The sequence below is a fragment of the Linepithema humile genome, chromosome 2, assembly GCF_040581485.1.
Source record: "Linepithema humile isolate Giens D197 chromosome 2, Lhum_UNIL_v1.0, whole genome shotgun sequence".
NCBI classification, from domain to species: Eukaryota; Metazoa; Arthropoda; class Insecta; order Hymenoptera; family Formicidae; genus Linepithema; species Linepithema humile.
This window is the reverse complement of record NC_090129.1, coordinates 29488924-29503934: the sequence shown is the minus strand read 5'-3', so window position 1 is coordinate 29503934 and position 15011 is coordinate 29488924.

Below are 15011 nucleotides of genomic sequence, written 5' to 3'. Positions count from 1 at the left end.
ATTGTTACAGCGTCTGCTTTGAATTCAGATAACGTATCTCGTGCCTTCGATCTGTCTCTCTCTCTCTCTCCCTCCCTCTTCTTTGCCATCCTTGTCCCAGCCTCTCGTCCTCGGTCTCATCTTCGCTTCCTCTCGCGTATCTGTCCTTTTGCAGCTTTCTCTCCCTTCTATCCCCTTCCCTTTTTCCTCATTTCTCACCCTGCTGCCAGCGTCGCCGTATAATGAACCGAGGCAGCGTGTCAGATACGAAAGCGTTGCCGGCGATGACGACACCCGAATCGTCTTAGTATCGAAATTCGATATCACACGCTACCGTCTCGCGTTTATCGCCGCGCGTCTCGTATGCGCGCAATTCCTTCTCGTCAATTCCATGTGAACTCCCATCATCCACGCGTAATTGTCGTCAAGTGCCACGTAAAAATACGCGTGACAAATCTGCATCAAAACTACCTTTAAATTTCAAACATTTCAAATCACGCATCTATAATTATTGTGTATATTAATCTGTTCGTACATCCTAAATATTTATTAGACAAATATATTTAGAATTAAGACATCTGAGTATAAAACTTTCGCTATCTTCTTTCTTATTATTTCTATATTTAATGAATTATTTCATTGAGTGTAGAATTAATTAAGTGGACAGATTCAAAATAACTAAGTTTTAAATTAATTCTGTATAAAACAAAATCCATTCAAATTTAAATGGTGAATCAGATTTTTATTCATTTACTAATATCTGAGATTAAATTTTTAAAAATTCTTAAATTTTTCAAATCATTTGCACACATTATTCATCATTTACGAAATAAACATTATTTCTAATTTATTCTCTACATCTGTCAATTAAAAAGATATATTTAGAATATAAAGCAGAAAATATGCAATGAAAGAACTACAGCGTTCAACAAACTGATACGCATGACGCACGACGTTTCGGCGAGCGCACCCAGCATCGAACGCTATCGGTTTTAACGCGGACACGGCATTAGCATTAATTTGAGTTACCGTTTATTTATAATGGGTTAATGTTAATTTACGAAGTAGCCGACATCGCGCGCGCAGGCCCGCTCTCTGACCGCCCGACCGACGCCCCTACCCCGTTCATGACTAAAAGCATTGTTTCGAACCGTGGTTTTGCGCTCAATTTGCATTTCCCTGCTAATACATTACGGTTTATAGCCGCGCGCCAGTCGCTTTCGCGGTGAACTGCATAAAATACGAGGATTCGCTGCGTGTCCCGCGGCGTCAGGGCGGTGCCGTGACCGCGGACGTTTTGCTTGCGGGAAAAAACGCAGATCTTTCTGTCAGTGGGGTGCAATTGCAATGGAAAAACCGGCGAGGCGTTAACCCGACGTATATTTCGGGAAACAAGCTTATGTAAATTTCAGTGAGTTTGAATTAAACATCTGATATTAAAGACTTTGCTCTCTCAAATTATCGCGAGTTGCTTCATAATACATTTATTGCATGCAGAAATTACGAAATTATCCGTACCAAGATTTCCCTGTTCACATTCGTACTGTAAAGTGGAATAACGTTGCATTAATAAGTATAAGTTTTTACCAGAACAAAAAGAGGAGTACCGTTTAATATCATCTCACAGGACAAATTAACTGAACTTTGCAAATTGGACATTATTAACAATTTGCAATTTTTTATCTTAAGCTAAAGTTACCTTTACTAATACTTTCTTAATTTACTACCAATATTGAATTATTATTACTATTATTTTTTATTTGGATCGTAAAGAATAAATTAAAAGGAAAGAAATTAACAAAGATATAGATAGTATAAAAATATTGCGATAAAATTAAGATAAAGCTCAGATATAAACTAGATATATGATATATCAAATATAAATTAGATATCTGATATATCTGGATATCCGTCATGCTGCTGCCGTATGTGCGGGATAAGTCGATTAAAGATCAATGCATTTGAAATTGCAGCGCGAGGCATCGTCGGCTACGATTGGCGGAGAAAATAGCAGCGGGTATGAAGACGACAAACGAGACACCGGTGCTCACGCGCGTATAATCGGCTCGTTCTCGGTTAGCTATGTACTACTAATACCCTGTCAGAAGGCGAGGCGCTAAAATGGATTCCAGGAAATGAAACCGTTTCGTCTTGCAAATGCGGCGCTCTCACGAAAGGCGTGCGCAGTCCCGGACATATCTCGCGCCGTCGCTGGCAGCCACGTGCAACAAAGTTGCAACCGTTGTTGCTGGGTTACTGTGCGCATAACGGCGTTATTTTCGCGCGCGCGGGGCCTACTCGGCGAGGCATGCGCCACTCTCGCATAGTTACGTATTAAAGATGAAACATGCACGAAACTTTCCAACAATGTAACGCCGTATATTTGTGCAAGCTTCAAGCCGCGAGACCAACGCTTTAGAATAACAATAAGGATCGCGCGATGCGCGCCTTGATAGATGCGGCTCCTTCATCGCGATAACTCACGATGAATAACACGAAGCGATTAGCGCGATGGTATGATAGATTTATCAGCTTCACCCAGCCCAGGAAACACAACGCAACCGTGAGGAGAGATTTAGATGTGGTTCGCGCGAGCTCCACCATCAGCGTCTGACATTTCCATTAAGATGTTACCGGCAGCGCCCGTTGATGAAATCGGTCTTAAAACCGGGACTGACCCCAGCCGCATTTATCTCCACTCGAAAAACGAGAAGACACTCGTCCTATCGGCGGCGAGCAAGTTGTTCCACGGTGCCTGCTCCCGACCCCTTGAACTCATCGCACATCAATATTGTCTCGTTCGAGTGGGGCGCGCCAACGACCTGTCCGTTCACTCGACAAGAAGCGAACGGAGAAAGAGTCGGACTATTCTGGGTTTTATCAAAAGACAGCTCTGTAATTTCTGCGACATAATTTTGTCATTCTGAACTCTTCGAAAAATATCTGCGTATTTTCTAGACGACCGACGATTGCGCCAATTATACAATTCTGAATAATTCGCGCTGCACTACATTGGAAATAAGCGAAACAACTTAGCAACGTGATTTCGCGCGAGCGATTGTACGAGAAGACATATCCAATCCATCACCGTAGATGTAACGCCATCTTGGAGCCAATATCCTAGCGTATAAATCACATGGCAACCATTGCGGAGACAAAGACGGATATCAGTTCAACCGGCAGATGTGTCCCGGATTATTCGATATTCCTGAAAAAGATCGTGTTCCTCGAAGTACAGCATATTCCACTTGAATATGAGTATCTTATATCGAGCAAGCTCCGTCTGTCTCGCGTGTTAAGCTTCCAATTATATTACGCCTGTCTCCGACTTTATTGTCGATCACACTTCACGATATAACGTACAATATGTTTATGACATTCGTAAAACTCAAAACCAATTCAGAAATAAATCTCATTTTCTTAGATTTTAAAATTGTGCCAATTTTAGCACGTAACCGTATTCAGCATTTTTGAAAATTAAAAGCAAATGCTAGGTTTTAAACTTAGAAGAAATATCAAATGTGTAATACTTTGCGTTGAAATATTGCATTTTTAACTTATCGACTATTTAATTAGAAAAATAAATGAATGTATTATAGATAAATATAATATAATCGCAAATTTGATTCCAAGCGTTTCAAGAGAAGCGTCTATTGGTTGAAATTATATACAGCCGACGTTTTGTTCGCGGTAACACATACAGTTAGATCTTCCAATCATGTGAAAACGTGTCGCCAGTTAGTTGACATTGCGATACCGAGAATCGATCGATGGAGACGATTTCTAGAGCGGAAAAGTATCTCGGAGAAGCACCGACGGGTAGCTCGCCATTCCCGAGGCCTCTCACCAATTTCAACCCCATTTTCTCAAGTCGCCGCTCGGCTTTTCGGCCAAGTTGCACCCGTCAGCTAGCCCAACAGCCATTATCGGCCAGTGTCAATATCTTGTTACCGACATATACTGCTGCGGCGGCAGCCGTTTCCTGTTTACTCTCCAGTGGCCAAGCCGTTTCTTAGGTTAGTACCCGTTTTTTTCAGAACTGACCATTTTCCACGGCGTCAAAACAATCGAATATAGTTAAATCTACCCATTAATTATTATGTTATTACGCAAATAATTTTCAACAATAATGCTATCAAAAAAATAAGAATTTTACAATACAAAGAAATCAATATCTTACTATTAATAATTATCAACAGTAATTAATTGATTGTTTCAATGTCAAGAATTTATTAGTAAAATATTTTGTATAAATAACAACCATCCTCCGAAATAATTTACAGTCCTAAATCTGAAATTTCTTCTCGCACGACAGAAATAATCTTTTCTTCGTTTCTACTGAGATTGGAAGAAGACGCGGAGGGAGCGTTGCGTGGGAGCGCGATGCGTATAGACCCGATCGATGGTCGTAGAAATGTGTGCCCGCGGGATCTGTCACGCACAAAAATATGACGTCATATATCTGGAAGGCCAGACGAGCTCCGGGGTTGTTTACGACTTGCGGGATCGTTTCCAGAAGACTTTCGCGATATACGCGGCCCCCGAGCGGGCTCAACGGGTGACTGAGAAGTACGAAAGAGCGATCGTCTCCGAAAGTCCTCGCCCGCCGTCGATTTATTTCCTTCGCGAATCTCGGACGGTCGTTTTCACTTTATTACACGAGTATCGCACACCATCGCCGATGCCCGATGGACGACGCGTATAAATTTTTACGACAGTAATCACGAGTGATGTCAGACGCCCGCGACCTGATATCATACACGCCCACGCGGTTATATCGCGATAAAGCGCCGGACACATTCGCGAAATTCTGGGGTTTCGTATCGTCCGACCCGTCATATCGTTTCGACTACGAACACGTCGATAATCCTTAAATTTTGCAGGTTATACTAAATTTCGTACGACGAGAATAAGGAACGTATATACGATATATATACGAAAGGAAACTACATAATCTTGGCTCAAGAATTCATCGACTTGCAAAATGTTCAAGGAGATCCAACTTCAAATAATGACTACTTTTACATGCAAAAATACATTTATTGCGCGTGATGGGATAAACTTTGACGTGATATGTATCAAACTTCTCTGTAGAGCGAATTTTACGACTCTATTACGAAAGTATCGAAAGAAAAAAAAACGAAATTGTACGAACTCACGCATTAACTCTAATTGGGATCGCATGTAACGCACTGTAGTCGAGATGCCACATTGTTCGTCGAAATGTCGTAACATGTCAGGAATGTTCCAATAATAATGCCATAAACCACGCGCTCGTAATTAAGCCGGCGTCGTAGAAATCGACACGTCTAATGAACGGACCAGAAATCATTTCGGGGATATTTACGGTAGAAATTTATGACTTTCGTTCGGCGCGAGATAATAACAGCTGATAACAACAGCTGATCAAATCGATAACGATTACGGTATCAATATCAGTGACAAATAATTTTGCCATGTCAATAATTTATATTTATTTATTATTTAGATCTGATCAAAAAATAAAGTTTGGAAAGCAAAGAACAAATTACCTTTTTTTAAATATATAAAAGCTAAAATAATTATTTCAATTTTATGCCGTCAATATCATACGTTTTGCTGCATTTCGTTAAAGTGGTTGCTAATAAAAGCTTGTACTTTTTCAGGTATATCTAGAGCAGATTTCCCATTGTACAAACTAAGCACGTCCAAGATTTAATTGGTTCTTGCAACCAAAATTGATACATTATTAAATCCGTTTGGCTTTTTTTTTCACTGCACGCGTTGCACGATCGTGCAATATTTATAAATGCTAAATAATAAATAACTTATTGATTAAAAAAATCGGATTTTCCATGCAGAAGATTCAATTGATTTCTTAACACAATGCGCGCAATCGGGCATTTAAATAAAAATTCTCGTTTGTTTCAATATAAATTCAGATATATAAAATTCTACTAAAAAATAATATACAGTGTGCCCAGCTTAAAAAAAAATTATTTAGTACTAAGAAGTATTTATTTTTACATTATTTATACGTAAAATATGAGATTTCTAAGATCTCATTCTATTACTAATTATTTAAAAATAAAATAAAAAGCTGACAAAAGTACGAGTACAGTACAGATTGTACCAATATTTGGTAACGAAAGACTAATCACAATGTAATGTGCGAAACTGAACAATCGCTCAACTGCGCTCACGGCCGGTTCCTGCAAAGTACATACGTTACAAAAACAATGACTAGAAGCGGAGGTTTGCTCGTGTACTACCGGCTGAATCTCTTTACATCCAGCAAACTGGTCATACGAACGCGGCTTTACACTCCTTCCTGGCCTCGTATTTTTCAATTGCCGCGGTAACGAAATAGTCGTCCCGACGACGACGACGGCGGCGGCAGCGGCGTTTCAATAGCGCCCCGCACGGCCAACCCGCACCGCGCGCTGCAACCGGCCGCGCTTGTGTTTGATTAAACCTACTGGCGGCTGCAGGCACCGGTACACGTCGGTGTATACTCACTGAATGACGTATAAAGCCCTCAGCCCACTCTCCTCGCCGCCGAGCCGCCGCCGCCGCCATCGTCGGACTCTGATTGAAGCATTCGGGGATATCTTGGATCCGTTAAATGTCGGACGTGTCTCGTTACGTAGCGTCCCGTGCGCTTTGGCGATATCCGTGTACATGGCGTGCCACCGCTCGACGGGATAACGCCTGGATTATAGGAGGGCAGCAGCCGTGCCGGGGATAGTTATCGCGCACCCAGATCTCTCATATGGACGCATAAAAGGTTTGATTGCTGTGCGCTATAGGCACATTTTCACGAAAAAAGAAAAAGAAATGCAATTATTCTGACTATTAATCTCTCTCTCTCTCTCTCTCTCTTTCTCTCTTTCTGTTTCCGCTAAAAATTATAATTGTCCTACAAAATGTTTAATAATAAAACAGTGCTTTTCTTTTTAATTAAATTTCGTCCTTTGCTATTATGTGAAAATTTAGCGAATTGCGAGTATGGGATGTTCATAAATATTCTAAAAAAGTCCATGCGAAAACAGGTTTAATTCCACTAATTTAACCGACTCATTGACAACGTTCCGACGGATGATTTCTCCACTCGATCGCGCTTCGACCCATCGAAAAACATCCAACCGCTATTCGCTCGCGCGAATCAGCGTCCCGAACGGCGGCGATTAATTAAAATAGCGCGAACGCGATTTGGCGGCATAGCTGCGGCAGCGGTGGGTAGATTTTCCACGATACGACCGACCTCTCTCTGCCCTTCTCTCTCCCTCTCTCCCCGTTCGTTCCTCCTCCGTATCCCGCGCCTGACCGCCCCTGCTCGTCGTCCTCGTCCTCCCTCGTCCACCCCCTCCCACCGCCCCCGTGGTCCCTGCCCTTTCCGCACGACCCAGACTCGCGGGGCCATTCGGCGTGGTTTACGCGCCCGGCATTCAGATGACCGCATTCGCACGACCCGAGGAATGTCCAACAATATCCGCGCGGCTACGGTCACCGACGACGAGGCTGCAGCGCGGAATTCAGCCGCTCGTTTCGCGTTTTTTTTTCTCCTTCTCCTCTCACCCGCCGTCATGCCCTCGCGACATGTTATAGCGGTCCGCGCGTCCCCGTAGCCCCCGCGCGGGCCTCTCTTCGCGGTCCCCGTTTCGCCGATCCACATTTCCATCGTATAGCAAACGCGGTTCAACCAGACAACTATAGCGGGTACCAGCCGCTTTCATTAATCGCTCGCCCGCGCGCGTCGATCGTATCAATGAACTCGGCGTTAAACGTCAACGCGCGGGATACCGTGAATCGCCGGTGTCGTAAATATGCGAACCGCGAATACGTCCTCGAAATCTGACGTCCGTGACGTTGTTTTTTTTTTTTACGACTGCCGAAAAAATAATCGCGGTCAGTTGCGCTAATTTTTTATTACATTTTATTTCTATGGTAATATTCCACATTTTTTAATATAGTTTTGCTGGGCAAGAAAGCGGTAAAGAGTATGAAAATATAAATTTCTGCAATAAAATTAAATTTAACCAGTAAAACACAGAGTGTAGACAGCCATGTAAAAGAAAAACGTATCATTTAAATCTAAGGTAAAAAATTAATCGAAACAAATATTAACAGCGAACTGGAATAATCTGAATTTCTAATTAATAACACTAATTTAACAAAATGTCTTTGTAAACGTATTTATCTATGCTCTACAATCACATCTCGCGAATGTGCGGCTATTCCCAAGCAAACTCTATCTCTGTTTCTTTAAAAAGAGAGAGAGAGAGAGAGAGAGAGAGAGAAAAACGCAGTTTCACCGTCCATGGTCGAGATTCACGATACTATTGAGGGTTATCAGGGCCGACGCTTCGCCAAGTCCGTTTCTCGCGTTCGCCGAGCTGAAAATACCAAGGGATACGTCCTGCAGGACAAGCGCGGAATTCGGAAGATAAGCAGAGAGCATAACTTCCCGGCGGGCGACGTAACTCAGCCGACCGCCGAGCACGGATCGTTATGCGTCCCCCGTCGCTCGTAACGCAACTATCTCGAAACTTGTTTTTCTCCTTTATTTTAATAGGTCCCGCCGCCTCCTCTTCTTCCTTTTATCTCGCATTCGACGCGCTCCCCGGCGGCTAATTCGCCGTAGAAGAAACTTCGGGGTCAGTAATTGATGCAAATGAGCCCCGGCGTCCGCGTCGGACTATCGGTTTAATTTCCTTGCGAAGTTTAGCGGCGATCGTTGCGTCTCTTAAGCCCCGAATACGCTCTCGCCCGCGCTTTACGAGGTGTTAATATAAAACGCATTGCGCGTGCCCGATAATTGGTGTACCGTGAAACCGACAGTAATATATTCAATAAAGCAGTAAAAATAAAGCTAAATGCAATAAGCGATTTTTAGCGCAATTAGTGTAATGATATTACCACGATTATATGAAGTTAGTATTATTTTATATTTTTCATTATATTTTCATATTACTTGCTTTAATGCAGTATAATAGAATGCAGAATAATAAAATATAAATTGAAAAATAATGAGTTACTTTATCAGCAAAATATTTTATAAATTACATTTGTGAAATACTCTTTTTTAAACAAATGAAAAGATAATGTGAAATTAAATAACGCAATGCAATTTGAAAATAAAAATTATTATACAATGAACGACTCTTATGATATTGTTTGAAAATGTTTCTAAGTAAATAGACTTTAATGATACGAGTTCCATTCGTTTGCACTATCGTTATTATCGCGCAACGTGCGATGCGCATGCACACTATCCTAACGAAGAAACGCACGCTATGTATGTATATTTAATTAAATTCAATGTAATTATATCTGGCGTAGGGCACAACGTGATATCGTGCGCTGTATAGATCACGAAATTGTTGAACCGCATATTATTTCGATAATTGCGAGCACACATGCGTTTGCCGCGCCTTGAAAAGTCGCAGTGGTCACATAATATTCGATGTAATATGCAAATTGTAAATTGCGCCCCCGGTAGCGAACATTAATTCCAGAGAGCGTGGATAATGGCGAAAAGAAATGCCAATTTCCCTCCCCAGTGTGCAAGGAGTGGTCGTGCGATTCTAATTACGCCGAGTTTTTCATTCCTACACCGATTTTGCATTACCGAAGTCCGTGTCCTGTTCACTTAAGCGTATCGATACGATTATTGCCTGAATACTAATTAATGAACGAGTACGCGAGGACACGAAACCGCGGAAGAGAGGTCCTAGATACAACGCCGCACACTCGTTTCAATTATGCTTCCCGGATAAAGGTTCCGCGGAATACGCATCGTCCGGAGAAATTGGTCGTTGAACTTTTGCCGACCTAAAACTTGGAGATCGCGGATACGCGATCCATTTTATTAATATCTGTTTTTGATGCGAAAGGGAAATACGCAAAGTTTGCGCGCGACCCACCATAGAATCGCACCATACGGATGCAACTATTGCGGCGCGCGGCAGTCTGCATCGCCCGTTGAGTGACGTAATCTACTCCGAATCCCGACTTGTAACACCCCGCGCGAGTGCTGCACCCCGGCATCACACACATCCTCCCCGCCGTCGCCGCCGGCCCGCATACCGCCGCAACTTCAATGGCGGGCGTATCGCTTCGCAACTGCGGGAAGATAAACCTCCAACCCTTGACCCCGCGACCTCGCCCGAGCCCGCAGTTTGCATTCGAGCCCGCGCATTCATTCCAGTTTATAAAACTCGCGCCCCTCGTGCATCAACTCGCTCTCGCCGTCTCTCCGTCCTCTCTCGCTCCCGATGCACGTTGGCGAACGATGTCGGCAGCGGGGGCCGACGTTAACACGTATGATACTAAATCGCTGACGCGATTCTCTGGGCGTGTAGTCGGTGAATTATAAACGGGGAAACGGCGCTTCCGGGAGATTAAACGTAATTATTTATTCCGAGCACCGTCGTCAAACGTGGCGCATCTCTCTCGTCAAACTGAGTCGCGCTAGCATTCGAACGCAGTGATTGACAACCAACTTTTTATTCCGACGTCTGCTGTCCAGATTTAATTGAAATCGCGTTTGTCCCCAAAAATACTTTTATGTAAACAAATCTCTTGTACCTAATTTTGTAATATTTTATTGTACAGTACGCAAATCGATAGATATATTATATAATCAAATTTGATTATGTCAAAAATTAAAAAAAAAATTTAAAAATGCATTACAAACTTGATATTTTCTGTATAGATTCTTGGCATGGAGAATCTTTTAAAAATAAGTATAAAACAAATTTTGTAAATTCATCTAGTATTGGTACATCGCCAATATCAGCATCTTATTCAAACGCATCGTTTTCAAAATTTGACTTATGCCACTTCCAAGATAAACGATTGGAGTAAGTATCCAATGTAGAAAATATTCGGAAATGACTTTACGGCGTCTCGACTATCATTCTACTTCTACTTCCACCGCGTTTAATACAGTACCCGCGAAACATTTCTCCGCGCAGCCCGGTATATTTACGATACTTACTCGACGCGATGCAAGCTGAGCTGACCGATATATTTGAGAGCAGAAGCAAGATATACATACAGATGAAAATATATTCCAGCGATCTCTCAGGGGATAATCTGGCTTAGGGATAGGCTGGCCACGTGTGCAAATGGTGAGAGGCCTGCGGAGCGACGACGAAAACGGTAGGAAAGATATTTACTGGTCGCGAGTTTCCACCTCCCCTTCCCACGCCACTCACCAAAGCCCCAGCGAGCCGTTGAACTCTGCCTAATGATTATTTGTCGCTGTGGTAAGTGCCGTGCTTAAAACAACATTACCAGACCGCAAATACCGGCGAGCCACTTCTCTCTTCTGAATTAGATCGCTTCGCTCCATTGTAGCTCTAAATGTCATCAATGACTTTTATGCGTAATAGCATTGCAATATCTATATCTTTTTTTTTTCAAAAAAATGTCATATTTCTAATAAATTTGCGACATGAATTACGTGCGATTATGGTTAGCGGAATTATGGACCGAAGAAGATTTTTTCTTTGAAAAATGTGCTACCTCTAATAAAATAAATTATTATTATAAGATAAGCCAAATTAAAGAGATTTTTTTAAAAATTGATGTTACTTTTGTCCCCGAGATAAAGTAAAAGTTTTTAATTTACTATTTTTCTTCTTTCTAAATGATTACTTGCAAAATTATTAAAGTAGGTATATGCTTCATATTTTATTGGAAAAGATATCAGAGAAAAGATATCTCGTTAGGAACTGCTGTCATCCTTAACCTACTTGGTAAATACCTATCTTTAAAAAGTACGCTTTTCCATCCTGCACATTTTGCAGAGAAAAAAAAAAGTTGCCATCCTCGTCAGTGGCGTGTACACTGCGATCGGCAGGCAAGTCCGTCTGCCACTCGACTTCTTACGTTATCGCTTTTCCTCTTAAACTTTTAAGTCGGCAACATAAAAGCGGAAAGTAGGACGAAACACGGCCCGAAAAGTCCCTCGGCCTCGCTGACTTGGCGGAGCGGCCGCGCGCCGCCATAATCCCTTAATATTCCTGGGCTTCGATACATTATGGGCCGGCTATTAACTCTGCGTTAACTCGGCGCAAACGGGATACCCGGTTTGCCGGTTGGCTGGATTATACAGGAGAAAAATGACCTTATTGGTTCGGAGCTGGAACCAGGCTCGGGGGGGTCTGTTACACTCCGGTACAGCGGCGGCAGCTGGGGTAGTGGGTAGCGGCGGGGCTCGGTCGAGCGAGTTGCAATAATGCGATTCTCCCTGCCTCTCCCTTTCTCTCTATCTCTCTATCTCGCCCACACGCCCTCGCTCTTTCTCCGTTAATGCTTTCAGCCGTAAACACCGAATAGAACCGAATAGAGTGCAGTAAAGGGAACTAACGTGTGCGTATGTACGCGATTACGCTCGCCGCGGCAGTGTGCCCGGCTACGTACACGCGCGGCGAATATGTGTACCGGTCACGGCACGTGCGCTTCGTATACTTAGAAACTGCGGTATCGGCACGTGCATCGAAATTTACCGATTCACTCGTCTTTTCGATACGTCCTTCGTTTCTTTGCCGGGATATCTATTCCCTCCCGCGGGACCGAATTAGAAATTCCGTTAAATATCTACTTCGCCGTTCGATGCATTATCGTTACTAACATTTGCTGTCGTAACTACGTTTACTAACCCATAAAAATTCCGGGTGTTCGTATCAAATATTGTACACCAAATAGATTGCAAAATTCCACCACATTGCATTTTAACAGTTTATAAATATTTTTAAAGTAATTTCTTCGAAAAAAAAAACGCAGTGTTCAGAACTGCAATTTAGAATCGTGACGCTCATTAAGTCACCGCCGACGAAGAGCTATTATTTGATTAATTATAGCCACGGACGCATTTTATATTATACCGCGACAGCGGCTGTGCACATACAGGATCCAATAATCCGAGCCTATATTACCCACCTTCCCCGTTCGATGCGTCGTTCCGAACCGTGCCTCGCCCATTGTTGTTTGTTACAAAACACAATTCGACTGCCTGCAGCGCCTGCCATTTCGGCTATTAAATAAAATACGAGCGACGTCAGTTGGTGTTCATTAACGGCCGGACTAACGATTCGATTGTAGCACGATTGCGCGTTTAACCCGATCACGCGCTCACCAAAGAAAGGACTATCGAGTATTAAAAATCATGGTGAGGTAGTTATTCAATGATTCGCTCTTGTACCGTATGTTCGCTAAAAGGCAAAAAGTATTGACTATGAACGAATGAAAATATTCAATTTAAAAAAAAAGGGAGAAAAAAAAATATTTTACACCGCACAATGCTTTATTGCGATATGTTGTTTTTTTTCCTTTTTTCACGCAAACGATATTTTTCCACATAAATCCTTCTTTCTATTTGAATACGTATTTAACACGAGTGTTATCATGTTTCTGTAATAGTTGTCGAAATATGCACTACAGCAATTTGTTGTGAACAAAAATAATCGGGACATATGCACTATGTTACGCGTACACGAGCCGAAAATACAGTTTCCACCAATGAGAATTTATCCACGCCATTTTATCCTATTGATTGGGACGCATCATAAAACTCTAGGTATTTCGGTGTGGCCGCGCGCGGGCGCCAGCAAGGTTAGCCGGCGAATTTTTCATCGCGGCGTGAAATTTTATTTTCGGGGCTTTTGTCCGTCCGGATTACCGATTTCGCCCGCAGTACGTCGCGGCCGCACCCATAGTTGCCGAACTCTTCGGCGATTCGCAAATAAAGTCGTGCCTGGCAGACAAATGAAACGGTATAGATTTTCGTTATTGAGAGACCTGCATCACGGCCGAAAAGAGCGGTGCGGGCCTGCTCGTGGTTCTCGTACAGGTTCCATCGCAGAGTAGTGCACTCGGCCCTCCCCCCCCACGCAATCTGCAATAACAACCCTCGGCTCTGTGTAACCCCGCGCGTCTCTTTCCTCTTTTCGCGTAACCAGCATTCTCGTTTCCTGCCATCTGTACCTATTCGCTCTTTCCCTGCCATCTACTTCGAATCTTCGCTCGCCGTAAAGGCTCACTCGCTCGCTCGTGTGTACACACGTTAAATGTTACATCGAATCCTCGATACGCTCAGCTTCTGTATTCCTTCATCTCTATGAAAGCTGCGGTCTACAGCTTGAGTCTAAACTTTTTGTTCGCGCTATTCTTTCATGTATCATAAAATGGCATCAAGATTTATCATGAGATTTGTTGGACCGGTAAATATATATCCGAGGCAAAGATATTTTACAAACTGTTTGAAAACAACTATTTTTAAGAAATAATTATATTCAATTAATTGTAAAAATGACAAAAGCAAATTTCGAGATTAATTAAAATATATTATTGAATATTCTATATGGCGCAAGAACGTGCAATTTATAACATTTAATAATATTTATATTTAAATAACATAATATATTCAAAAAGTATTGGAAATGCGTAAAAATCGTATATGGGCTCATATGTGGGTTATAAAATACGGCTTACTAAATAAAAAAAATATTGAAAATTTATATTCTAGTTTCCAATAATTCGATCCATTGATAATAAACTTTCGATAAGCCATAAGTGGTTTGATTACGTCCATAGTCGCAAAAAAAAAATGCGCGGCTACGTTATGTCAGATTTATTTCGCATCAATTTTCACAAGATGTTTTCGTCCCATTCGAACCGAGCGCTTAACGCGTGGCACGAATATCCATTTGTGCGCAACGACGATAACAATTTCCGCTGTGATCTCGCAAATTCCACAATTTCGCGAACAAGAATACTCAATAGTTCAGTTTCATCCTGTAATCAGAGCGGCACTAAAAAATACGCGACGCACCGCGACCGTTCGCGCGGCACTGCAAGATGGCTTGCCTTTCCGGTTCGAGGAATATCGTTCGGAGTGCTTGGGTCATTTCCAAAGCAAACCGAAACCGGACGGCTGAATGGGCATCGAATCGCGACCGCAACGCCGAACCACCGCAAACGCGAGCGTAACGCAAACTCACCGGGAACGAGTACGCCCTGCACCCCACACCGGGAGTCCTTTT